Source organism: Pseudorca crassidens, chromosome 15, assembly GCF_039906515.1.
Source record: "Pseudorca crassidens isolate mPseCra1 chromosome 15, mPseCra1.hap1, whole genome shotgun sequence".
NCBI lineage: Eukaryota > Metazoa > Chordata > Mammalia > Artiodactyla > Delphinidae > Pseudorca > Pseudorca crassidens.
Genome location: NC_090310.1, coordinates 75,345,673 through 75,370,817, shown reverse-complemented (window position 1 = coordinate 75,370,817; position 25,145 = coordinate 75,345,673). Strand labels below are relative to the sequence as shown.

The following is a 25,145-nucleotide window of genomic DNA, read 5'->3' as shown; positions in this document are numbered from 1 at the left end:
CCTCTCAGGGAGCCAGCAACGGAACCTATTACTAGTTTTTGCTCCCTTGTGCTGCAGCACGAGTCCCAGTAAAGCCTTGCCTGAATTTCTCCTCTGGCCTCTTATCAATTTCTATTGATTAAAGAGTCCAAGAACCGGGCTAGGTAACAGATGGTCTGCCCTTCCTCCCTCTCCTGCAGGGACACTGCGCGTTTTGCTTTACTCAAGCCATCCCATGGCCTTGCACTAGTTCCTTCCGCCACACATCCTCTTCCCCAGAGCTTTCCCAGAGACTTCCTTCAGGTGTTTTCTCAAATGTCACCTCCTCAGAGATGCCTTCCCTGATCATAGGAGCAAACCCATTTCCCCATCTCTCTAACCACTCCCCACATTGTATCCCCTGACCCTGCTGTGTTCGTCTTTACAGTCTGATTATGTCTGATTATGATCTTAACACGTGCTGCCTATTCACTGGTTCACTTTCTGAGGGACTCTGTCTTGCTCACTGCTGAATCCTTAGCTTCTAGTATCGTCACTGTACTTGGCACTAAATGGTCAGCAGATAAGTAGTGAATATTAAATGAAGACCCTAGAGCCTCACAGCGTTATACACAATCATGCATGCACCATTTATCGAAAGCTTTTTTATATTTAATTCTTTTTTACAAAAGAAAAATTGCTCATGATAAAAGAGTTGATTAGAGCAACGTATAACGGAGAAAGATAAAGTCCTCCATAGTTCCCCTGGTCTGTACTAACCATCCTTCACAGTTTGAGCTATGCCATGGTAGAGTTTGTTAGGTGATCCCCAGAATTCTTCTCTTCTCCCCTTCTTTTACAATCAAGGAATCTGTGACTCTAGGCACGGCATGCAGCCACCCAGAATGAATATCCCAGCTTTCCCTGCGGTTAGGCTATGGTCATGAGACTAAATTATGGTCAGGATGCAATCAAAAGTGATGCATCCCACACACAGGTAATGTCCTTAAAAAAGCGGGGTGCACTTGCCCTTTTCTCCCATTCTTACTTGCTAGATTGCAATGTGATAGTCATCTTTGATCATGAGGAAAAGAGCAGCACTTTACGGATGACGTAGCAAGATGGAAGGCGTCTGGGCTGCTGCTGACCTCACAGAGCAGAGCTGCTTTGTCAGCTCAGGCTTTTTTTTGGCGGGGGGGGCGGTTCTCATTAGTTATCCATTTTACACAGAGTAGTGTATATATGTCAATCCCAATCTCCCAATTCATCCCATGCCCGCCCTTCCCCCTTGGTGTCCATACGTTTGTTCTCTACATCTGTATGTCAGCTCAGACTTTTATATAAAACAGAGATAAACTTCTAGACTATTTATGCCACTATGATTTCAGTTCTTTGTTACAGAGCCAAATCTGTGTCTGTCTGTCTACATCTATTTATCATCTATCCCCTATTTTCTTCAATGCATTTGTGTGTGTGTGTGTGTGTGTGTGTAGCAACTATATTATGTGGAATCCCAAACATATACAAAAATACCCAAACTCATCTAATGAATCTCTCTCTGCCCATCACCCAGCCCCCAAAACCAACTCATGGCCAATCCTGTTCTGTTTCCATCCCATCTCCTTCCCCTTTCATAGTATTTGGAAGCCAATCCCAGACAAAATATACTTTCATCTGTAAATATTATCCGTAAATGAATTTCTAAAAAAACCCCAAAACTGTTTTTGAAAACAGCCATAATACTATTATCATGCCTAGAAAAAGTCCTTAAAATTACTAAAACAGATATTAATTTACTTTAACAAAAAAACTATGTAAAAAACATACTGTGGGCAATTTTCAACATCATACCCATAGAGCCACCTAATTCTTTTTAATAGCTGCACAGTATTCCAAGGAAACGCTATACCAAAGTTTATTTCGTCACTCCCTAATTTGTAGACGTTCACGTTATTTTCGGGGTTTTGGGCCAACGATGCAATGGACCTCTGTCTATCCCAGGATTTCTCAGCTTTGGCCCTCTTGAGATTTGGGGCTGGGTGACGCTTCGCTGTGTGGAGCTGGTCTGTGGATTGCAGGCTGTTTTGCAGCATCCTTGGCCCTTGTCCTCACCAGGTAACAGTGGCACTTCCCTCCCCCAATTGTAACAACCAAAAATATCTCTAGGCATTGCCAGATGTCCCCTGGGGTCAGAATCTCCCTGGTCAAGAACCACACCTCTAAATATTTATATACACACTTAAGCAAGTAGGAAGCCCTCATTGCTACAGTGGAGACCAGCAGAGAAATGGAAACAGAGAGGTTCACAAAATGGTGGCCACTTGAGAAAGAGAGCGGTTCACACCCACGCTGGATTGCAGTAACTACTTTCAGGGTGCTTTCATCATGCTTACTGTGGAAACCTGGGAATTGATTTTTCACAAAAAACTGCAGTTAGTGTCTGCAAATTTATCGTGTCAGCCAAAGACCCCTTGAGTTGATCCGTTTTGTTTGTCTGTTTGTGGCTGCACCACACGGCTTGTGGGATCTTAGTTCCCCGACCAGGGACTGAACCTGGGCCCTGGCAGTGAAAGCGCCGCGTCCTAACGACTGGACCACCAGGGAATTCCCTGAGTTGATCTGTTTTTGAACACTGTGCTTCAGATCAGGATCCAATGGAAGAACACGAGGTACCTTTTATGAAACTGGCTTAGGGATGGGAATGCCATCCTGACTTATGGTCTGGTTTTCTTTCAGTGGTAGGGTTAGGTTTCAGGGATATGTGTGACCCTTCGTATCCCCTTTTCCCCTACATGTACTAAGAAGCTGTATTACCATGCTGTTTGTACACAAAAGGGGAAAGGACTTCCAAATTCTACATGCAGCCCAAACCCAAAAGCACACCCCCACTGCCGAGATCTGCCCCTGGCAAGGTTTAATATTCATCCAGAACCTGCTGGGGAAAATCAAACAAACCCCCAAACGGTGCCTCGCGGGGTTGAAACAGGCTAAGGGGATGACTACTAAGTTAGGGTGGCCCAGCTGATGATGCTTTAGCTGATAGCAGCACCAAAGAATCCTCGGGATCTATAATTCCCGGGGTGGTAAAAACACAGCTATAGCAAAAAACAAAGTAAAAATTTTTTTAAAGTAAAAAAAAAAAAAAAAAATAGTAAAACAAATACAAAGGAAGACAAGGAAGAACAGGAGAAACCTTAAGGGGGAACCTAAAAAAATAGTTTCATAGATATTCACAAGGGTTTAAGTCACTTATTCATTCAAGAAATGCTGCGAGCACCTACTATGTGCCAGGTACTGATCTAACTTCCGGGCATCCACTGGCGGGCAAGGCAGATGGCACCCCTGACTCCCAGAATCAACATCCTGGTAGATTTCACTGCAGACCATGGAATTCACTCTTGCTGGTAAAATCCAGCTAGCAGTTCCTGTTAGCTGAAGACAGACAGGACAGAGGGGCATCTGAGCCAAACCTTCACACTGATAAAGAGCTCATTGTACACCACACACTATGTTAGTTGCTTTCCATGTATTGGCTCATTTAATCCTCAAAATAAATGAGGTCAATAATATTGTCCCGGGCTTCCCTGGTGGCGCAGTGGTTGAGAGTCCGCCTGCCGATGCAGGGGACACGGGTTCGTGCCCTGGTCCGGGAGGATCCCACATGCCGCAGAACGGCTGGGCCCGTGAGCCGGGGCCGCTGAGCCTGCGCATCCGGAGCCTGTGCTCCGCAACGGGAGAGGCCACAACAGTGGGAGGCCCGCGTACCGCAAAAAAACAAAACAAACAAAACAAATAATATTGTCCCTCCTACCCTTTCACAGAAGAGGAAACTGAGGACCAGAAAGATTAAATAGCCTGTACAAAGTTACAGAGCTACCCAGGCGGCCGGCAGTAAAACACCTTTTAGAGCAGAGGTTCTTATTGGGGGGTGGGGGGGATATTGATTTTGTCCTGCAGGGGCCACTTGGCAACGTCTGGACACAGTTTTGGTTGTCACAACTGCGGAGGGTACTACTGGGCTCTAGTGGGTAGAGGTCAGGGATGCTGTTAAACATCCTACAAGGTACTGGATGCCCCCACAGTAAAGAAGCCAATGTCCAAATATCCAAAGTGCCAAAGAGAAACCCTGTTTTAGAAGAATGCTGTTCCGGGGGGAAAATAAACTTTCCAAACGAACACATTAGAAAAACGGAGATGCAGTAGAGAATGGTGGTTAAAAACAGCCGAAACACCTGGGTGTGAATTCTGCCTTACCTGTACAACCGGGCTAAGACAGACACTGAGAGGATGAAGTGAGATAAAGTGCTTTGAAGAAGGCCTGGCAAGTAGTAAGTGGTAAGTAAATGTTTTCTCACTCCACACAGAGCACCTCACCGTAAACTATACGGACGTGCTTAACGGCAATTTACGAGACGTCTGGCAACGGTGGCCCAGGAGGGTCAAGAAAGTCAAGGGCCCAGGTGAGCATTAGGTCTGCGCATCTCTTGGCCTCTCCTACAGGCAGAAGATGTCACAAGCCACAGGTCCAAGCAACACAACTTACTATGACCCTATCCAGAGCAGGAAGGAAGGAAGTGTAAAAGGGGACTCCCCCCACCCCCAAGCCCCTTTCATGTTATCAGAACCTCAGAGGACTATATCAGCATCCTCCAGCACACATTGACTTACGTCTCATCCGTGAGAACTGCATCACAGTAAAGGGGCTTAGTCTAATCATCCTTCATCCCTCTGGCCTGAGCACATGGCCAACCAAATAAGACTGGGGGGTCTGTTGGTCTGGAAGAGCAGCAACGGTTGCTGGCTGAGCCATCATCACGGGCTGTCCTGGAGGAATCCAATACACCGGCCAAGCCAACTTCTAGATGTGTGATTTGCTTGTTTGTTTTTTCGGCTGTGCCATGCGGCACATGGGATCTTAGCTCCCTGACCAGGGATCGAATCCGCACCCCCTGCATTGGAAGTGCGGAATTTTAACCACTGGACCGCCAGGGAAGTCCCTGGACGTGTGAAATAACTAAAAGATGTAGCTGCCCCTCCAAATGCCAGTTGTCATTTATCAGTGAAGCCGCATTCTGCACCAGACCCATGCTGGCCACTTCAGGTGACCCTGCCACTCTCTCCCATCACGTCGCTCACGACTCTACCCTCTACTGACACTGGCATTCCACCCTTTGTCCCTCAAAACAAGCAAGCTCCTCGCCACCTTGGCGTCTATGCACAGCTGTTACCTCTGCCCTGGATGCTCACCCCCACCACCCCCATCTTTAGGTTTTTGCATAAATGTCACAATGTCGCTGCCACCAGGAAGCCTTCCCTGACCACCCCCCACCCCCTTAGTGCAGTTTTCACTGTACCCTGCACTTTTCAATCATGGCATTTATTACCATTGCAATGAATAATTAGCTGAGTATTTAGTTATATGATGCTTACCTTTCCTGCTACGTCCTATATAGCAGCCATGAGCCATGTGTGGTCCTTGAGCACTTGAAATGTGTCTAGTCCAAACATACCCTGGAACTCTAAGACTCAGTACCAAGAAAGTGTAAAATAATGCATTAGTAATGGTAAAAATATTGATTATATATTAAAATGATACTAGTTTTTGATGTATTAGGTAAAATTTCACTACTAGGAAATTTCAAATTACACTTGCGGCTCATGTTTCTAACTCGCATTACATTTCTATTTGGACGATGCTGCTTGAGACCCAACATGTTCCATGAGAATAGAGACTGTAACTAGATTGTCCCTGATCTATCCCAAGTGCTTAGGACAGTGCCTGGCACAGGATGGAGTGAATGAACGAATGAACAAAACTTAAGAGACTGTAAGAGGGTGCCTAGCTCATATCCTGGTTGTCAAGAACAGTTTGTTTGTATACTGCATTTTAAAGTTCTCCAAACATGCACCAGGTGCTATATTCATGGAATTACAATTCTTTCACTTGCCTAGTCTTGGCCAACATGGGCACCAGCTTTTGGCTGGTTACCCTGCTTCCTTAGCTGATTCTACACCCCAAGAAAAGACGAGACTTGAGAGAAACGTCCGCAGCAACCCAGCAGCCAGAGTCTCCCAAAAAAGCCAACAGACGGTGGCTCGGGGAGTCTGTCCACCTTGACAGGACAAACACAGTATAGAAAGGGCCACTCGTACTTGCAGGGGACGGCATGGCGGACGGGAACCAAGGCAGGCAAGGCTGTGCCAACTTGGGGAAGTCAAGAGGCCACGACCAACTGTCTGGGAGGCTGAACGAGCCTGGGCCTGAACCAGCCAGGTGGGGTCACCTATCTCCGTCCTACGCCAAGGAAAACAGCTCTCCGAGACGAGACAGGAAGGAGGCAGACCAGGTCAGACTCAGGAGCTGCCCAGGCCATGTGGCCCCTGGGGGCTGTGAGTCTGTAGCACTCTCTGAGGCTGCCCCCTCCCGTGGCCTTCATGGGCCTGGGTGCAGGGGCCCAACTGAGCCTGAAACTCTAATCTGGGTCCACTGTTGGGTAGAGGGAAGAGATTAAGGATTTGAGGGAGCAGAAGAGAAATAAACCTCGGTGTCTTGGCCTCTTTTAAACTGGGCTCTAGGGCCTTCCCTGGTGGTCCAGTGGGTAAGACTCCGTGCTCCCAATGCAGGGCGCCCGGGTTCGATCCCTGGTCAGGGAACTAGATCCCGCATGCATGCTGCAACTAAGAAGTCTGCATGCCGCAACTAAGAAGCCCACATGCCACAACTAAGAAGCCCGCATGCCACAACTAAGACTCGGCGCAGCCTAAATAAATAATAAATATTAATAAATAAACAAACTGTGCTTTAGGTACTTGGGAGTGAACTGGCTACAAGCTTGAACCCCGACCCTGGCCTTGGCACTTGTATTCCTGTTTGACCTTCAATAGTAGGGACTGACAGCTCATGCTTGGAAAGGGGTCACCACTGCAGGCCAGAATTGGTTCGAAGTCCTTGACAATGAGCGCCTAATAACAAGAGCTAACACTGGTCTGGCACGTCAGCAACCCAGAGGGCCAGGGGCAGAGGTGGGATCCAAACCCTGGTAGTTGGAGCTGCCGTTCTGTTTGCTAGTTATGTGGGTTTGAACCCCAGCTTTACTACTGACTTGCTGTATCACTTTGGGGGACTGTAATAGCACCAGTAACTATTTAGCTAGCATTCACTAGGCTCTAGCTAGTCACTGCTCTATGTGTATCACTCACTGAATGTATTGCTCATTGAATCCTCATGACAACCCTCAGCTATTATTCAAACTCAGGCACTTTGGCTCCCGTGGACCCTCTACTGATGCTAGAGAACATAGACTCTGGAGCTGCACTGCCTGGCTGGAGTCCCAGCTGTGCAACTTGATCGTAGCTGTGACCTTATCCTCTCTGGGCCTCAGTTTCTTCATCTATAAAATAGGAATAATAATAGCACCTACCAATGGAGTTGTTGTGAGGGTATTAAATGAGCTAATACTTGAAAGCATTTAGCAAAGCGTCTAGCAAAGAGGAACTGTTCAAAGAAGAGCCCAAGGTCCGTCATGCACACAATACCTGGGCCACAGGAAAGGTGACAAGTCAGGGTCAGGGCTCCCCAGGGAAGGCTGGGAGGCAGAACCTGAAATTCAACCTTCCAACCCTCGGGCCCTCCACTCCCCTGGCACTTCCTGTGGGTACATGCATCCTCGTGGCAGCTACCTGCAGGCCCTCCGTGCCCGGGACACCATTCACGTCTCATCCTCGCTTCCCGATGACCCAGCCCAGCAGCCCCCAGGGGTGCCTCCCAGCCTCCACGGCCCACCTCCCCTGAAACTGTTCTCCACGCTCCTCGTATAAGATTTTTAAACATAAATCTGACCTTGTCACGCCCCCACTAAAACCTCTTTAATGGCTCCCCATCGTCCTTGGGCTCAATTCCAAACTGTCACGGGGGCTAAAAACAGTGGCTTTCAAACTCTTTGAGACGCACAGTAAGAGACACATTTTACAATGCGGTGTCGTGTACACCTTTATAAAACTTGAAGTGAAAGTTTAAAGAAACCACACTGACCTCATGTGCGACACACATCAATATTTTCTATTCTATTCTTTTTTTTACCCCCCAGTGCCAGCTGTGGCCCACTAAACTGATTTCATGACCCACTGAGGCATTCAGACCTGCAGTCTGAACAACACTGGTTTCAGAACTCTCAGACCCAGGCCCTGGCAGCCCTTCAGACTCATCTCTCCTCACCCCCTCCTGGCAGCCCAAGCTCTGGTCATGCTGAACCCGCTGCATCATATTCCCTCTTGCCACTGGGCCTTTGCACATGCCGTTCCCGCTTCCTGATTGTTCATCTGGCTTAGCCAAAGGCCACCTCCTTAGGGAAGTTGCCTGCCCATCCATTGAATGTTGTCTCACTGTCACCTGTGACTCACCTTCAGACCGTCCTGAACCTTATAACCACCTTGGGTGTTTTTTTTTTTTTTTAAACCAATGCCTAGACCCGACTTCAAATTAATTGAATCAGGCATTTCTGGGGGTGAAGCCTGAACATCAGCCTTTAAAAAAATTCCCCAGTGACTATGGAGAACCCCTAGGTCTAGCAAGCCACCCTATTTTATTTCTTCCAGAACACTTAAGACGATCTGAACTAGTAGTTTATGTATTTGCTTATTTGTTTGCATGTTTGGGATTAAATGAACCGAGTGGAAAGAGTCTTAGGTTTCCTTCCCTTCCCCGGGGGCTGAGGACGGTGCCTGCACACATGTTGCTGACCCAATCTTAAACCAAGAAACATGATGGAGATGAGAAGTCAGCCTTCTGAGGGTACCTCCACAGCACCTCCTAGGATATGGGCTTTCTTTCCAGTCGCTGCCAAAATGCTCCCTTGTTTAAACCCACAAAATACACCCCAAATCCAGCAGGCTGTGGAGGTCCCATGGCTCAGGTGGTAGGATGGTGATCAGAGAAGGTCCCAGAGCAGAGTCTGCAAAGGTTTTCTATCAAGGGCCAGAGAGTAAATCTTCCAGGCTGTGTGGGTCACACCATCTCTGCTGCAACTGGTCAACTCTGCCATTGTAGTTCGAAAGCGGCTCCATGTCAATGAATGGGCATGGCTGTGTCTCAATAAAACTTTATTTACAAAAACAGGCAGTGGGTTGGATTTGGTCCTCGAGACATAGTTTGCCCATCTCTGCACTAGATATGGCTTAAGAGCTGGACCACTGGAGCCCACCCATGGGACCTTGGGCAAGTCACTTAACCTCTCTGTGCCTCAGTTCTCTCATCCGTCAATGGGAATCATAAAGGGATCTAGTTCATAGAGTGGTTGAGGATTAAATAAATTAATGGGCATAAAGTGCTCCAGACAGTACCTGGCACTCAGTAAACACATCAGTAAATCTTAGCTACTCTTATTATTACTATCTAGAAGCAGAAACAGCCCTGAGATCAAATCCCAGCTACTCCTCTTACTAGGTGTGTCCCTTGGGCAAAGAGGTCTCTCTCAGCCTCCATTTCCTCAGCTGTAAAATGGGATAATAATAGTGTCCCCCTCCAGGGCTGTTGTGGGATGAAATGAGCATATATATGCCAAGTACTTTGCCAAGTGCATAGTTAAGTGCTCAACAGACAAAGTCGATAGTAGTACTTCCCAGAAGGATACCAAGAGAAACGCTAAACGAATCAGAGCAAAACCTGGGCACATTATGGCCCTGGCTGTAAGCTCAGGCTGCTGACCTGGCCTGAATCTGGTATGTGTGGTCTGAGGGGCCCTTTTTAAAGTTGTCTTCTTGCAACCCTTTCCACACAACCCCTCCTTGAGAGTTCAAAGGCAAAGAAAAACACAGGGCAGGCAGTTTCCACATTCTCCCGCCCTATCCCTCTGCATCTGTAGCTCCTGCTGACTTCAGTGGGACAGGATACTTGGAGACTTTCAGAGAGGAGACACCCTCAACAGCGACCGGGTTCCGGGTTCAGTACGTGGACAGTGGGGAAGGGAGGGAATAAGAGAGAACCTTCATTCTCTGACACGTTTATATACCAACGTGGGGGCAGCTGAAGTTGAAGTCCGTGTGTGTGTGTGTGTGTGTGTGTGTGTGTGTGTGTGTGTGTGTGTGTGTTGGGGGTACAAGTAGCAGAGTGATGGAGGAGGAGGGAGAGGACACTGTTGGGGATGCAGTGAAGTTCTGCAGAGGGACGGCGCCTCCCTAGGATCAGCTAAAGCAGTGATGGGGGCGATTTTGCCTCCAGGGGACCCTGGGCAATGTCTGGACATTTTGGGCCATCAGAATTGGGGAAAGAGTGCTACTGGCATTTAGTGGGTAGCGGCCTGGGATGCTGCTAGACACCCTACAGTACACAGGACAGTTCCCCACAGCAAAGAATTATCCAGGTCAAAATCTTGATAATGCCAAGGCTGAGAAACTCTGAGCTAAGGCGAAGGATTTTACTGTACACAGTGATGGATACAAATGCAGTTAGATCTTTGGAATCTAAAATATGGCACAAATGAACCTATCTACAAAACAGAAACAGATGCACAGACATAGAGAACAGATCTGTGGTTGCCAAGGGGTAGAGGAGGGATGGACTGGGAGTCTGGGGTCAGTAGATGCAAACTATTACATTTAGAATGGATACACAACAAGGTCCTACTGTATAGCACAGGGAACTATAGTCAACATCCTGGGATAAACTATAATGGAAAGACTATAAAAAGAATGTGTGTGTTGTGTGTGTGTGTGTGTGTGTGTGTATATATATATATATATATACACACACACACACACACACATATAACTGAGTCACTTTGCTATATAGCAGAAATTAACACAACTGGAAATCAACTATTCAATAAACAAGAAACGTCTTTGTGACTCAGTCAGATCCATTTTTCACATATTTATTCATTCAACACTTATTTCCTGAGCATCTACTATGTTTCAGGTGTTGAGGAATAAATGGGGTCCCTTATGGGAATGTTATTTTATTTTATTTTTTTGCGGTACGCAGGCCTCTCACCGCTGCGGCCTCTCCCGTTGCGGAGCACAGGCTCCGGATGCGCAGGCTCAGCGGCCATGGCTCACGGGCCCAGCCGCTCTGCGGCATGTGGGATCCTCCCGGACGAGGGCATGAACCCGTGTCCCCCGCATCGGCAGGCAGACTCTCAACCACTGTGCCACCAGGGAAGCCCGGGAATGTTATTTTTTATTCCTATAATACTACTACCTTCACATCATCCATCAGTGGAAACCTTTATGTTCATGGTTTTCTCATAATTATAGAAAACGTGGGCTCAGATTCATCAAATATCATGAAGTTTTATTGCAACCAGGCACATTTTATCTCCCTGCCGAACTCATCTCCTAAGTCATGACTGGAAGTTGGCTAGAAACGAAGTTGGCTTGGCTGGGCACTTGGATTTTTCTCTTCTGGGAGCAGGAGAGCCCATGGGAATGCTGGGCAGAGGAGTAATTTTGGAAAACCCTACCCAGGCAGCACTGTGGCAGGTGGCATGGAGGGAGGTGTAGGGACAGGCAGGAGGATCAGTTTTGTAGACGAAAGTTCCAGATTGGGCAAAAAACATCAACGCTACAAACTAAGGGCGTGATGGTGAGAATGAAGTGTTGGGGTGGATCTAGAGCGATTTCTGAGCTATTTTGACAAACCCTTCGTGATGGATGCAACGGGGTACAAGGCGGGGAACTGGAAGGAGGCCAGCGAGAATTCGGGGCTTCTAGCTTGAGTCATGAGTGGATGGTAGAGTTCACAGCCAACAGGAAAAACCTGGTAGGAGGGAGCAGGGAATTTGGTTTGGGACGTGCTGCAAGTTACGGTGCTTATGTATTTTATTCCTAAGAGATCCTCAGAAAACTTCTTGGTGTATTAGTTTCCTGCATTAGGTCTTAAGAGCATTACAGTATCGAACAGTACCAAACCACATGTTTACAATCACCAAGGTAGCATCTGTTGAGTGCTTCCTCCCTACCGTAATTGCTTTACCTTAATTAAGTCATTTAATTCTTAAGGCAGAAATGCTTATGTGGGCACCGCAGTCCAGCTTTTCTTCCTTCTCAATACAGATCTAGGTTATTTCCCAGCCTCCCATGCAGTTAGATGCAGCCAATGACTGAGTTCTGGCCAATGAACTATGAGCAGAAATGTTGTGTGCAATGTATAGGTTTGGCTGGTAAAGAGTTTTCCACTTGATCATTCCCTCTCTTTCTTTATCCACCTGCTGACTGGACTAGCCTCTGAGGCACTAAAGGAGGCAGAGCTAAAGGGAGCCCAGGTCCCTGGTGGACCACATGCAGAACACCGGTCTACCAGGAACACTGTAGTGAGTGAGAAATCAGCTGGGATTGTGTTAAGCCCACAGACTATAAGACTTATTTGTTACAGCAGCTAGCATTACCTATACCAATACAGATCGTCTACCTACACAGTGGAATTTTACACAGCCACTGAGAATAATAAGCAAGAGCGATACCAATTGTCTCGGAGGCAATTCCATGAATAACACTGAGAAAAAAAATATGATGCTAAACATGTGTAATATATTATTTTAAAAAAAACATCAGTGATTCCTTCTGCCTCTTCTCAACCCTCAAAAAAAAAAAAAAAAAAATCTAAAAACCAAGTAAACCCAAACTTAGATTCATGTGTTTAGGAACACAGGAGTATAGAGAAAAATGTGGAAGACTACAAGGTCAGGGATTGGCAAACTATGGTCTGAAGGCCAAATGTGGTCTACTACCTGATGTGTAAATAAAGTTTCACTGAAACACCACCATGCCCCTTGGTTTACATATGTCTATGGCTGTTTTCGTGCTATGATGACAGGGTTGAGTAGTTGCAATGGAGACTGTTGAGTAGTTGCGATATTTACTATCTGGCCCTTTACAGAAACAGTTTGCTGATCCTTGTACCAGGTGGCCAACTTAGGAAAAATAAAGATTATGCTATATCTGCCAATGAACCTACTGACAGTGTCTGATATGGAAAAATGTCCACCATATAAAAGTGGAATGTAGGAAGCTGCAAAGCTGATCCCATTTTTATAAAAAGAAAACTATATGACTTTGTACGATGGTTTGCGTATATATTAAGACACATCTGCAAACGTACACACCCGACAATTACCAGCGGTCCCATCGAAGAAGAAACATGGAGACTTCCTACCTTTTACTTTATATATTTCAGCATCATCTCAACATTTTATGATGAGCCTGTTACTTTTGTAATTAAAAATAAAACCAATACAGGAAAAAAAAAGTCACAAGAAACTTGAACCCCAAAGAGTGTGAAGCAGAAATTGTGGAGAGCAGTTCTTATACCTCCTCAGACTTCCTAAATGCCGGGCTGGGGCCTGGCTGGCACACAGTAGGTGCTCATTAAATGTATGCTGACTGCATGAGCAGATGTTGGAGAAAATCAGCAACACAGCAAAAGAATGAAAAGAAGAGAAAGAAAAGAAATCCCTACCTCCTTCTGCTCACCCAGCAGTGCCTGGAAATCAACCCAGCCCCAGGACAGGCTGGCGTTCCATTCTGACCTTTAGAATAGCCAGAGGTGTGGCACTGTTTCTTCCCTACCCCCAAATCAAGGCAAACAAACAAACAAACAAACAAAAAACCTAGAATAAGTCCTCTGTCAAAAATGTTCGGCTGGCAGACCACAACAGCCAGCCTTCCCTGGGCATCACACATGCCTCACTGTAAGAAGTCTGCATCATCAGAGCTCATTTCCCTTTGGATCCAGTTCAAGGGTGACATGAACTCACAGCTCTGCTCAAGGCTGAGAAGGAGACGCTGAGAAGGACGAGGTTACTCTGGGTGCTTCCTGGTGTTTGAGGGACAACACGTAAGAGCCCTTCAGTCACTCACCAGCTCGAGGAAGGAGCATCTATCTGCTTATGTTATTGCTGTTTTAACATGGGTCACTCATCAGCATGGTATTTCTGGAAAGAGGCAGCATAAAAATCACATTAATGTGTTCCCTCAAAGGGAGCTAGCTGCCTGGAGCCTGTTTGCTACACAAATCTTTTGTCCGTAAACCACAAATTCAAAATGAGCTGGAATTCAGAGAGAAACACAGCTGTGTGCGTTGTGAGACTGCGCCTTTACCGTAAGCTCCTAAGTTTACTGATTTTATTTTTCTTAATTGTTCTTCCTCCCTCCCTCCCTCCCTGCCTCTCTCCTTCCCTCCTTCCACAAATATATATTGAACTTTGACTATGTGCCAAGCATTGTTCTAGGGCTGGGAGATGGAACAGTAAACAAAACAAAGTCCCAGCCCTCCAGAAGTTGACATTCTAGTGGGGGAGACAGTGAACGGGGGACACATAACTATTCTAGGCAGGGTGACCAGGAAAGGTCTCTTGGAGGAGGTGACATCTGAACAGACACTTGATGTAGATAACAAGTGATGTGAAGAGGAGGCAGGGATGAGTGACCAGGCAGAGCAGCATATGCAAAGGCCCTGAGGTGGAAATGAGCCAGGTGTGTCTGAAAAACAGAAAGTATAACAGAGCAGTGGGGATGTGGTGAGTAAGAGTAAAAGGGATAGGAGAACACATCCAAGAAGTAGCCAGGGGCCACATCATGCAGGGCCTTGTAGGCCTTGGTAAGGCTGAGTATACTGGGAATTCGCTATAAAGTTTTGAACAAGAGTGGCATGATTCAGTTTGTTATAAAGCAGAAACTAATACACCAATGTAAAGCAATTATACTCCAACAAAGATGTTAAAAAAAAAAAAAGAGTGGCATGATCATTTCTAATGGGAGCTTCTTTGTTCCAACTTACTTACAAAATCCAAGCTTTTCTATTCAAGGAACTTTGAAGCCATAGAAAAGAGAAAGAAAGGAAAAGTGCTACCTGTGATCTTAGCATCTCTATCCATATAGTTCTCAACCGGGATGATTTCACCCACCATGGGAGACTTGGCAATGACTGGAGAAGTTTTTGGTTGTTACACCGGGAGGTGGTGGCGGCGGCTGCTACTAGCACCTAGTGGACAGAGGCTAGGGATGCCGCTAAACATCCCACGATGCACGGGGCAGCCCCCACCAAAAAGGATCACATGTCAATATTGCCAAGGTTGAAAACACCTGTTCCAGGCCAATGTTTTGGGACATCTCCCCTGCCCCCAACTCTTCTAGTTCTTATATTCATTTACTTTTTAATATAGTTGAGCTCCTATGGGATATTCTGCATTGATGCTGCTCCTTCCACCAAACATGAAAGCGCGATCCACTGTTCCCCAAGATTTTTTACAAACACTATGATGGTACCATATTCCTTAGGGTTGGGTGTCATAACTGGCTTAACGTAGTGTGGAGGTTATGGACACAGCTTCTGGGCCCCTCCTACCAACTGGGTTAACTTGGGGAGTGACTGAGACTTGTGACCTCAGTTTCCCCATCTGTAACATGGGCTTAACATTTAACTTGCCCCAGAGGATCATCATGAAGATTAAAAGAATTAGTATATGTAAAGCATCAACCAGGGGCACATTACTAAGTAGCAGAGAAACATTGAGCTATGACGATTACTCGACTATCTCTCTTTTGCTTCTTCTTCCAAGTTTTAATATGAGAAATAATGTCAAAACTTTATTTCACGTTAAAATATTTCAAAAAAAATAGAGTTCTGGGACTTCAAACATCAGGTCCCTTACAGTAGGATGATATTTGAAAATTGAATTACATGACTTGTGCAAAACTGAAATAGAACGAAATGGAAATATGGATGAACTCCCATTTTCTGCGCATGTAGATATAGCATGACTCCTTGTTGACCCTCATTACTCTGGGGAAATGCCTTGAGTTTTGCATCTTAAACTCACTGGGCATGTAACCTCTTCTGTAAATGTCTTAGGATGTCCTGCTTCTATGCCAGCAGGGCTGACCTGGAGTGAGGATCTTGTAGAGTGAGTATGGGCACCGCTGGCCCCAGGGGATCAGTGGGGCTGGACTGGCAGGACTCAGCCCCACACTCTGTGGAAGAAGAGCTCCAGTGGTGGCTCGGGGTAGGGGGCAGCCTATGGCAGAGGCTGGGCTTCACTTTTTCTTGGTGCGCAGCCTCGCCGTGACCCACCACCACCTTTAACAAGCGTGCACTGAGAACTCTCTCAGTTACTGAGTGCTTGCTCTGTGCCAGGCACTTTGCACTCACAGTGGATAAAAACATGGGCCCTGGGACCAGACTGCTGCGTGTGCACCTGATCCAGCACTCACTAAGCCCAAGCCACTCAGCTTCTCTGTGTCATACTTTCCTCCTGTGTCATATACATGTTACGATAGTACCTACTTCATAGGGAGGTTGTGAAGATTCCATAATACATGGAAATCCCTGAGGACAGCACTTGACTCTTTGTGAGCTGTCAGGAGGCGGTAAATATTACTACGACCTCCTTTGAACTTCCTAGCAACTCTATGAGGTCGGAGCTCTTCTTAGCTTCCACTGTGCAGAAGCAGAACTGAGGGAAACAGAGGTTGAGACCCTCGCCCAAAGCCACACGGTAAGCGGTGCAGCGAAGGCTGCAGTCAAAGCAATCTGCTTCACCCTTAACCTCTGGGCCAGACACAGACAAATGCACGCAAGTCTTCAAACGAGTATCAACACTTAAGCAAAAGTATCCACCGTTTGAGCCAATCTTGTGCAGTCTGTTCATTCAATAAGTATTTACTGAGCACCTACTATGTGCCTGAGAGGATGTGGGGTTGGAGCTACCCCTACCATCGAGCTCTACATACAGTCTGAAGTTTAAGTCGCAAAGATGGAGGCGAATAAAATCAAGAGGCAGAAAGCACCTGGAATCCTGACTGCCTCACCGGAGCCCTGAACCAGCTATACCTGAATGCAGAACCAGCTATACCTGGACTCTCAGTTCCTTGAACCTATAAATTCCCTTTACTCACTAAGCCAGTCTGAATTGGGTTTTCTGTCACTTGTTACTATACGTCTTGACTAGGAGAGTTAGGTTGGGTCCGACTTATTCTCATACTTGGAACAGTTTCTAAAGCGTTATGCCCCAATTTCACTCCTAATTTCAGTTTTTTCCATAAAAGAAACTGGGTCATCTATGTTTCTGGTATTACCTGATGGAGTACATTACAGTATATTTCCAAGTTAAACCCTTAACCCCTTAAAAACCCCTCAAATGCCAACCACAATTTAAAACCTTGTCTTTGAGATAACTAATCTGGTAGTTACGGATGTTGTTCATCAAATATTCCAGGCTTGTCTGTTGGGTAGGACTATACCTCTTCATCCTATTTTAAAGTTATGGTCATGTGAGTTACTTTGGCCAAAGAAGTGTTAAAGGAAATGACAAGCAACCTTTCTGGGCAGAGGCTTGGAGAACTAGTGTGTGATGTTCTGTAGCTTCAGAGTCCCCAGAAGACCCAGGAGGGACACGGAGCAGGAGCAATAAATAAATATCTGTTGATTTAAAGTCACTCAGATTTGGGGCTATTTGTTACTACAGCAGAGTCAAGCCTATCCTGACTGATATTAATAGAAAATATGAGCGCGTACTGCATGTAGTAAGAGTCAGTATTGTTTCTTGAAACTTTTATTTATATATATATTTTGTGTGGTGGTGGTGCTGGTGGGGGCTATGTCTTCTATGTGCACATGTGGTTTTTCTTTTTTATGTCATTACAAGATTGCAATAAATATGTTTCTTACTGAGAATCATCGTCAAAAGTCTTTAAAAACAGTAGTCTGGAACTTTGGAAAAAACTTAGGGTCCAGAAAAGAACATCTAAAATATTTGGAGGGGGAATTCCCTGGTGGTCCAATGGTTAGGGCTCCAACGCTCCCACTGCAGGGGGCACAGGTTGTATCCCTGGTCAGGGAACTAAGATCCCATAAGCCGTGAGGTGTGACCAAAAATAAATAAATACATACATACATACAAACATCTGGAGGACTAGACAGGAGAACTCTGGATAAAAGGTCTAAGATGCTAAGTTTGGAGGAGTTGATTTCAATGCTCTTCATGTACATGAAAAGAAAGGGTGTTTTCCAAGCTCTTTTCCAACGCTCTAGGGCGAGGGTCAGCAAACGTTTTCTGTGAAGGGCTAGACATTAAATATTTTAGGCTTTGGAGGCCCAGAGGTCTCTGTCACAACTACTCTGACTCTGCCGATGTAGGGAGAAGGCAGGCACAGACCATACAGAAGTGAACGGGCATGGCTGTGTTCCAATAAAACTTTAATGACAAAATAGGCATCTGGCCAGATTGACCTGTAGGCTGCAGTTTGCTGGCCCCTGCTCCAGAGGATCAAACAACGAGGTAGAAACAGGTTGAAACGTAAGGACTTACATTTGAGATCCACAGAAGAGCTAAAGAGGAGTTCCTAGTAGAAGAACAAGGGCCCCATCATCTACATTAGGGGTCAGGAAACTACCAGCCCTGGGCCAAATTCTAGCTGCCTTCTGTTTTTATAAATAAAGTTTTGTTAGTTTAGGTGCTGTCTATGGTTGCTCTCATGCCATGGCAGTAAAGTTGAGTAGTTGCAAAACAGACCATTGGACCCAAAAAGCCTAAAATATTTATTGTCTGGCTCTTTACAGAAAATGTTTGCTGATTCCTGGCCTACACGGCCACAAGTATGCCCAGGCTCATGTTCAAACAACGGTGTTTGGGGGCTTAGGGTGGGTCCAGAGCCACACCCAGAAAAGGACTTAGAACAAAGGCAGCCCCGAGCAGAACAATATTTTTAATAAGGTAAATAGGGCAAAAGCCAAAACGAATCAAAATAACCTCTGGCCCTGCACCCTGGAGCGATTCTGACCACAGTGATGTGCAAGAAATGAGTTCACAGCTAAGACGTGCTCCATAAATGTTAAAATAACAAGAACGATACACAGTAATAAAACACAAAGCCCCGCACCCTGTCTCCAAAGGCAAGACCTCCCAGGGTTTTGCGCTTAGAAGTAAGGAGGGAGCAGCCCTCACCACCAATGGCCCATCTTGGCAGAGGGTTTGATGGCCCTACAGGGACCCAACGGGCGAGGTCCAGAGGAGGAAGAAGTTCAAACACAAGCAGGCACTGGAGAAAAGCCAATCTCGACCACGAGACTCTAAGTTCCACTGGGAAATGGTACCCAGATCCCAAGGTCAACACTTATTCTTGAGGCCCTCAGCGCTCAGGGTCTTCTGTGCCAGGACCACCTGGGTTCCAAGTCAGCCCTCATCCCAGGCACACAAGATCCCAAGTGCTGGACCTTAAGCCAGAGTAGGACAGCTCAGTGTCTTTCACGCTGTGAGACTCGCCAGCTGGTGGACTGATCTGATCGTTCCAGCACCTCCACCCTCTGCCGTGGAGCCTGCTAGAGGTCTGAAAAGCTAAAGCAAAACACCCAATCGTCACATCAAGAGCTTGCTACAAAAGCTGACGAAGCAGAGAGGAGCAATGATGCATCCCTTCCTGCAACACGCCCAGCAGGGCCCAGCAGGCCACAGAGGTGAAAGGCAGATCCCGTCCAAAATCATCACATGCCGAGGCGTAAGAGAGGTTGAACTCTCTGAAATGGCTTGAAGCTGGTTAAAAATAGGGAGCTTGAGCTTTCTAAAGATTCAACGGATTGGCACTCAGAGTCCAGCGGCCCAGGCTCACTCCGGCCAGTTCTTACACAGCGCTTAGGAAATGGCAGGCATTGTTGTAGGCACTTTACACAGAAGATCTCATTCAATCCGCAATGTGATGCAGATGCTATAATTAGCCCCATTTTACTGAGGGAAATGAGGAAACTGAGGCCCAGGGAGACTAAGGCTACCCAGATAAGGGAGGAACCTTCCCACTGCTATTCCAGGGGCATATTTTTTCAAAGAACCATTTTTTTTTCAAATAAATTGCCAAGAAATAGTAAATGCAGCATTATTACCTTTTATGCTCCTCTCCTTTCCTAACTGATACCTCTTCTTAGTACACAGTTGGCATCAATTAGGTAAGATTTGACACATGCTATGGTCTGAATGTTTCTGTCTCCCACAGAATTCATATGTTGAAATGTAACCCCCTGTGTGGTGTAATCTGGAGGTGGCGCCTTTGGGAGGTGATTAGGTCATGAGGGTGGAGCCCTCATGAATGGGATTAGCACCCCTTTAAACAAAATCCCACAGAGTTCCCCAGCCTCTTCCAACAGGACACAATGATAAGATTGCCGTGTATGAACCAGGAGGTGAGCTCTTACCAGACACCAGATCTGCCTTGATGTTGGAATTCCAGCCCCCAGAACTGTGAGAAGTAAACATTTGTTGTTTAAGTCACCCAGCCTATGGTAACTTGTTATAGCAGCCCAAACTGACTAAGACAAGACATAAACATAACAAACTCTTCTGAACACTAATTATGTGACAGGTCCTACAGGGAGCTTGACAGCAAACAGCTGGTTGGATCATCCCAACAATGCCGTAGAGTGGATGTTATTTCCGCACCCGCCCCCCATCTTAGAGACGAAGCTGCAAGGTTCAAAAAATGCCCTTGAGATGCAGTGACACCAGTGGCTGGCAGCCCTGAGTCCTCACCAAGCACTGCCAGATGTCTGACACACACTCTGCGTTCTTCTCCTCACAGGCCCCTTACCCCAGCACTCTGAACAGCCCCTTACTCTCCCATTGCCCACATGAGGAGACTGAGGCTGCAGCTGGCCCAAAGCTATGCAGCCCTTACTAACCCCTCACAGAACCAGAGATGTCCACCACTGGAAAGGGCCTTTGGGCATCTTGTCCCCAGCCCCAACCCCGGTCCTCAGGGCTGGAGTGAGAATCTCCCATCTCACACACTCACCTCCCTGTTTCAGCTGTTTCTGAGGCTCCCCGGGGCCAGCCAGAGAAGACAGAACAGGGAGGAGGCTTCTGCTTGGAAACCTGCTCAGAGAGCGTTTGGAAGCTCCAAGTTAACTCCAGGAGCTTTCAGCATCCACCCTGTTTGTTTTTGGCCCAAGCCAACTTCCTGTTCTTGAGAGAAAAGGCATCTTTTATTCTTTTTCTTTCCTTTAAAAAAAAAATATTTTTCAACATCTTTATTGGAGTATAATTGCTTTACAATGGTGTGATGGCATCTTTTTAAAGAGAAAGAAAAGAGGAGAGAGGGAGAGAGAGAAAAGCAAAAGATAAAAATAATGGGCTTCAAGCCACGGAGAGGTTCTATTAACAGAAAGGCATCTTGAGGAATTACAAGGAATTACAAACAGGCAACAACACGTGGATTAAGTTTCCCTTAAAATTCTTACAGCTTTGGAAATTAGCGAGGAGGGGGAACACCAGGGGTCAAATGGATTCTAGCTTCCTTCTGCATACTCTGCTGCCATCCTTTTTTGTTTAGGTATATGGCACCCTTGAAGTCCTTCGGGGATAAAAGTTTGAACTGGAAGAAATTCACGCTGAGCACAGGCAAGCTGGCCTCCAGGGTGAGCCTTCCTGCCCAAATGCTGGATCTGGGACTCTGTGCCCCTTGGTTACAACATTCATTCAACAGCTGACAACAGTTACTAGGCCCAGAGGGGGCCATGCCTCGGGCCGGGCACTTCAGTGGATTTTTCTCCTTAAATCTCATGACAAATCTGTGAGGTAAATATATATATTCTCTCCATGCTAGGAGAAAGCTGAGACTTGGAGACAGCAAGATTTTTTTAGTCATTCAACAAACACGAGCACTTACTGTTTACTGGCACTGTGCTAAGGCCCATATACTCGGTCAGGATTTCTGTTGACCCTGCTGACATTTGGGGCTGGATAATTCTCTGTTGGGGGGCTGTCCTGGGCACTGTTTAGCAGCATCCCTGGCCTTTACCCACTAGATGCTTGTAGCATCCTCTCCCCAGTTGTGACAAAGATGTCTGCAGACACTATTAAATGTCCCTTGTGGGGGAGGGGCAAACGTCGCCCCCGGTTGGGAACCGCTGCCCTACGAGGATTCACTCACAGAATCCTCCCTGTGAGGCAGGTCTGTTGGGGTCCTCATTTCACAGATGAGAGAACCTGGCTTGGGGAGGTTGAGTCGCCTGCTCTTGCCCGAAGTCACACAGCTGGTGTCAGAGAGGGGGCCTGAGCCCAGCGGAGAGCGCTGCTCACACTTGATTCGGCGGTAAGCACACACTCAAGGCTGCGCAGCTGGTTGTCGGAAGCCTCCGAGAGGCTGCATTCTGGAACTGTACGAACTCAACTGTTGGGTTCTCTCAACTACACGAAAAATGTCCCTAGGTCGGTGGCCCCTTTGCCCCGCTCTCATCTTTTCTCTAAGAAGGTCCTTCTCTTACAAAATGGTGCCTTTCCTCGGCTTGTCCACTGTACCCTCCTTGGTGAGGAATGTTCTAGAAACAATGTCAATAAGAAGAAGTCTAGTAACAATGACTTCACAATTGATAAGCACTTTCATAATATGAAGAGCCAGCGTCTATTGTGTACTCACCACTGTGCTCTGAGGGGCTTTTAAAATATCTCCTCTAACCGTTATGACAAGCCTTTGACACAAGTCTTTGAGGATCTCCATGTTACAAATGAGGAAACCGAGGCACAGAGAGGGGAAGTAACTTGCTCCAGGTCAGACAGCTGGTAGGTGGGCACTGTTACCCACCAGGATAAACTGACTCTCCTAATAGTGCTGACTGAAGTTCTACGCACAGTGCAATTATTTTCTCACCCTAGCCCTGGAAGATAGATAAGACGGATATCGTCGCCCTATTTTAGGAATTTTAGAAGCTGAGTCCCAGAAAGATTGAAGAGCCTGCTGAGGCCACAGCTAAGGATGTGAACCTAGGAGTTTGGTCCTAGAGACTGTGTCTAATTTCCATCATCTCACTCAATCCTTCCACTGCCACTTTACAGAAGACATACGTGATACTGTGCTCCAGTGCGGGGACTTGCCCAGAGCCAGGATTTGAACCTGGGCCTGTGTGATTCCAAGGCACAGGCTTTCCCACTGCACCATCCGGCACGTGGTCTCCTTGCTGATGCCCCTGACCAGCTTTCTCCACCAAATACACCTTGGCAGCCATCAGGCCTGGGGCTTTCGAAAGGTGGCGCATCTTACACAGCTCCCACTGTTTATTTCGTAGCTGTTTCCCCGTTTACACCAAAGGGAACCATCAGAAGTGGCCCTTCCAGGTGGTGAGACAGATGGTGGGTCAGGAGGCTGGGGAGCCGGCAGGCAAATCTTTCACCTTGGGGTCACTGGCTCGCTCTGCAGGTCCCCTGAGGCGGCAGGTGCCACTCCCCTCCCACAGCTGTTGGGCCTTGCCTGTGAGAGGCCTGGGGGTGCCCAGCCTGGTCTGTGGGAGACAGCTGGCCACAGCCCCCAATGCTACCAGCTGCCTGGAGCTGTCCACCCCTCCCTCAGATGGCCTGTCGCCTTCCTCTCCCAGAGTCCTTTGCCTTGGCCTGGCCACCATCGCAGATCAAAGTGTTTAACCCCTCGAGGGCCAAAGGCCCACACAGATGGGCCCAAGCCCTGGCTAGATGGGTGATCTTTTGTGCCTTTTCTTTTATATCCTTATCACCATTTGAGTTTTGTACTGGTGCCTATAAGCTATGTGACCTCAATAATTGCTATTGTTATTTTCATTTATTTTTAAAATTAGTAATAGCAGTATTTGCAGAGTGATTAAGAATGTGGGCTCTGGATCCAGACACACCAATCCTGGGTCCCCACTCAGGACCAAAGTGATCTTGGGCCAATGATTTAACCTCTCGGTGCTTCTGTGTCCTTATCTGTGAAACAGTTCATTGATTTACGTTTCTGCCCACTCTGTCTAGGAAGCCATCTATCTATTTATTTATGTTTTTAAATTTGGGTGAATCCTTGAAAGGCCAGATCAAGCCTTTTCTCCTCCATGAAGATTCCTGAGATATCAGGCAGGCATATCATACTTCTTGTATATCTTTTCACAGATCTCTGAACAATATTGGGCACACAGAAGATCTTTCATCTAATAACAACTATGAATGGCTACGTTTTATTGGGCACTTACTATATGCCCAGCACTGTCCTAATGCTTAACATATATTACTTTACTCTTCCCTCAAACTTTATGTCTTGTTAATATATCCATTTTACAGATAAGGAAACTGAGGCTTACAGAGGGTAAGTGACTTACCCAAGATCCCAGCAGTAATAAGTGGAACAACTAGGCCTTGATGGATTTCCTGGGGATGGGCAGGCCCATTATGCAAGGCAGGAAGTCTAGAGTTTTCGCTGCACCATCTCTTACAAATAGAGGGCAGGAAGCGACGAGCTCTGATTTCTAAGAATATCAGTCCTGCTTTCTTACAGCGAAGTTCTGCTGCGAACGACTTAGTTTCTGTGCTAAGGATTTACAGTAAATCATTCTCTTTCCCTGGAAGATGTGTATATTAGGGCCATTTTTGGTGCAAATGACAGGAAGTTTAGCTAGTTGAAGTAAAAAAGAGAATTTATTGGCTCACATAACTGGAAACCTGAGGAGTAGCTAGCTTCAGATATAGCTTGATCAAGGGATTTAAAAACTAGTAAGGTCATTACTTCTCTCCCTGTCTTTCTCTCTCTCTCTGTTTTGCTTTCCTCCATGTTGGCTTCATTCTCAGGCATTCTCTCCCCCAAGTTGTTGGCAAAGATAAGTTCTTGGTGTGTCCAGCCTGACCCCCTGCCAGCTCTTCAATCCCAGTACATAGTAAGAGCATACTTTTTTTTCCTAATAGTACCAGCTAAGACCCAGGAATTATTCTGATTGGCTAAGCTTGGATCATGTGACCATCTCTGAACCAATCACCATCACCAGGGTGATGCTATGCACTCATTGGTCAGATCTGTGTCTTATGCTCACCATATGGGAAGGGGAGTGAGACCCTCCTGAACTGGGAGTGGGGAAGGAGTGTTTCCCAAAAGGACAATCAAAGTGATTTTATGTCAAGAAGGTGGAATGGATCTGGACTGGCAACTCACAGTCCAGTGGTTGAGAGAGAGAGAGAGAGAGGTGTAAGCTCCTCACGAAACTTTGGAGTAAAGATAACATAATGAAACAACACACCACAGAACTAGAACAGAGGCAAAAGCCTGCAGCCTGAGAGTGGGTAGGGGCTCTTCAAGGGAAATCAAGGCAAGTTACCAAAAGAAGAGGAAGCTAGCCCCAAACCTAGTCTCTCCGGGTCTGGAATGGCAGGTCTGGAAGAGACCAATTAACTGGTTTCTCTTCACAACAACCCCAAGATGTAGGTATTGGTAGTATGTCC

At 46.6% G+C, this 25,145-nt stretch overlaps 1 protein-coding gene across 6 annotated transcripts in view; it reads right to left on the bottom strand.

Annotated features, from left to right (window-relative positions):
- EYA2 (EYA transcriptional coactivator and phosphatase 2) overlaps positions 1–25,145 on the bottom strand; it is a 287,148-nt gene that overhangs the window by 192,261 nt on the left and 69,742 nt on the right. The window lies entirely within an intron of this gene.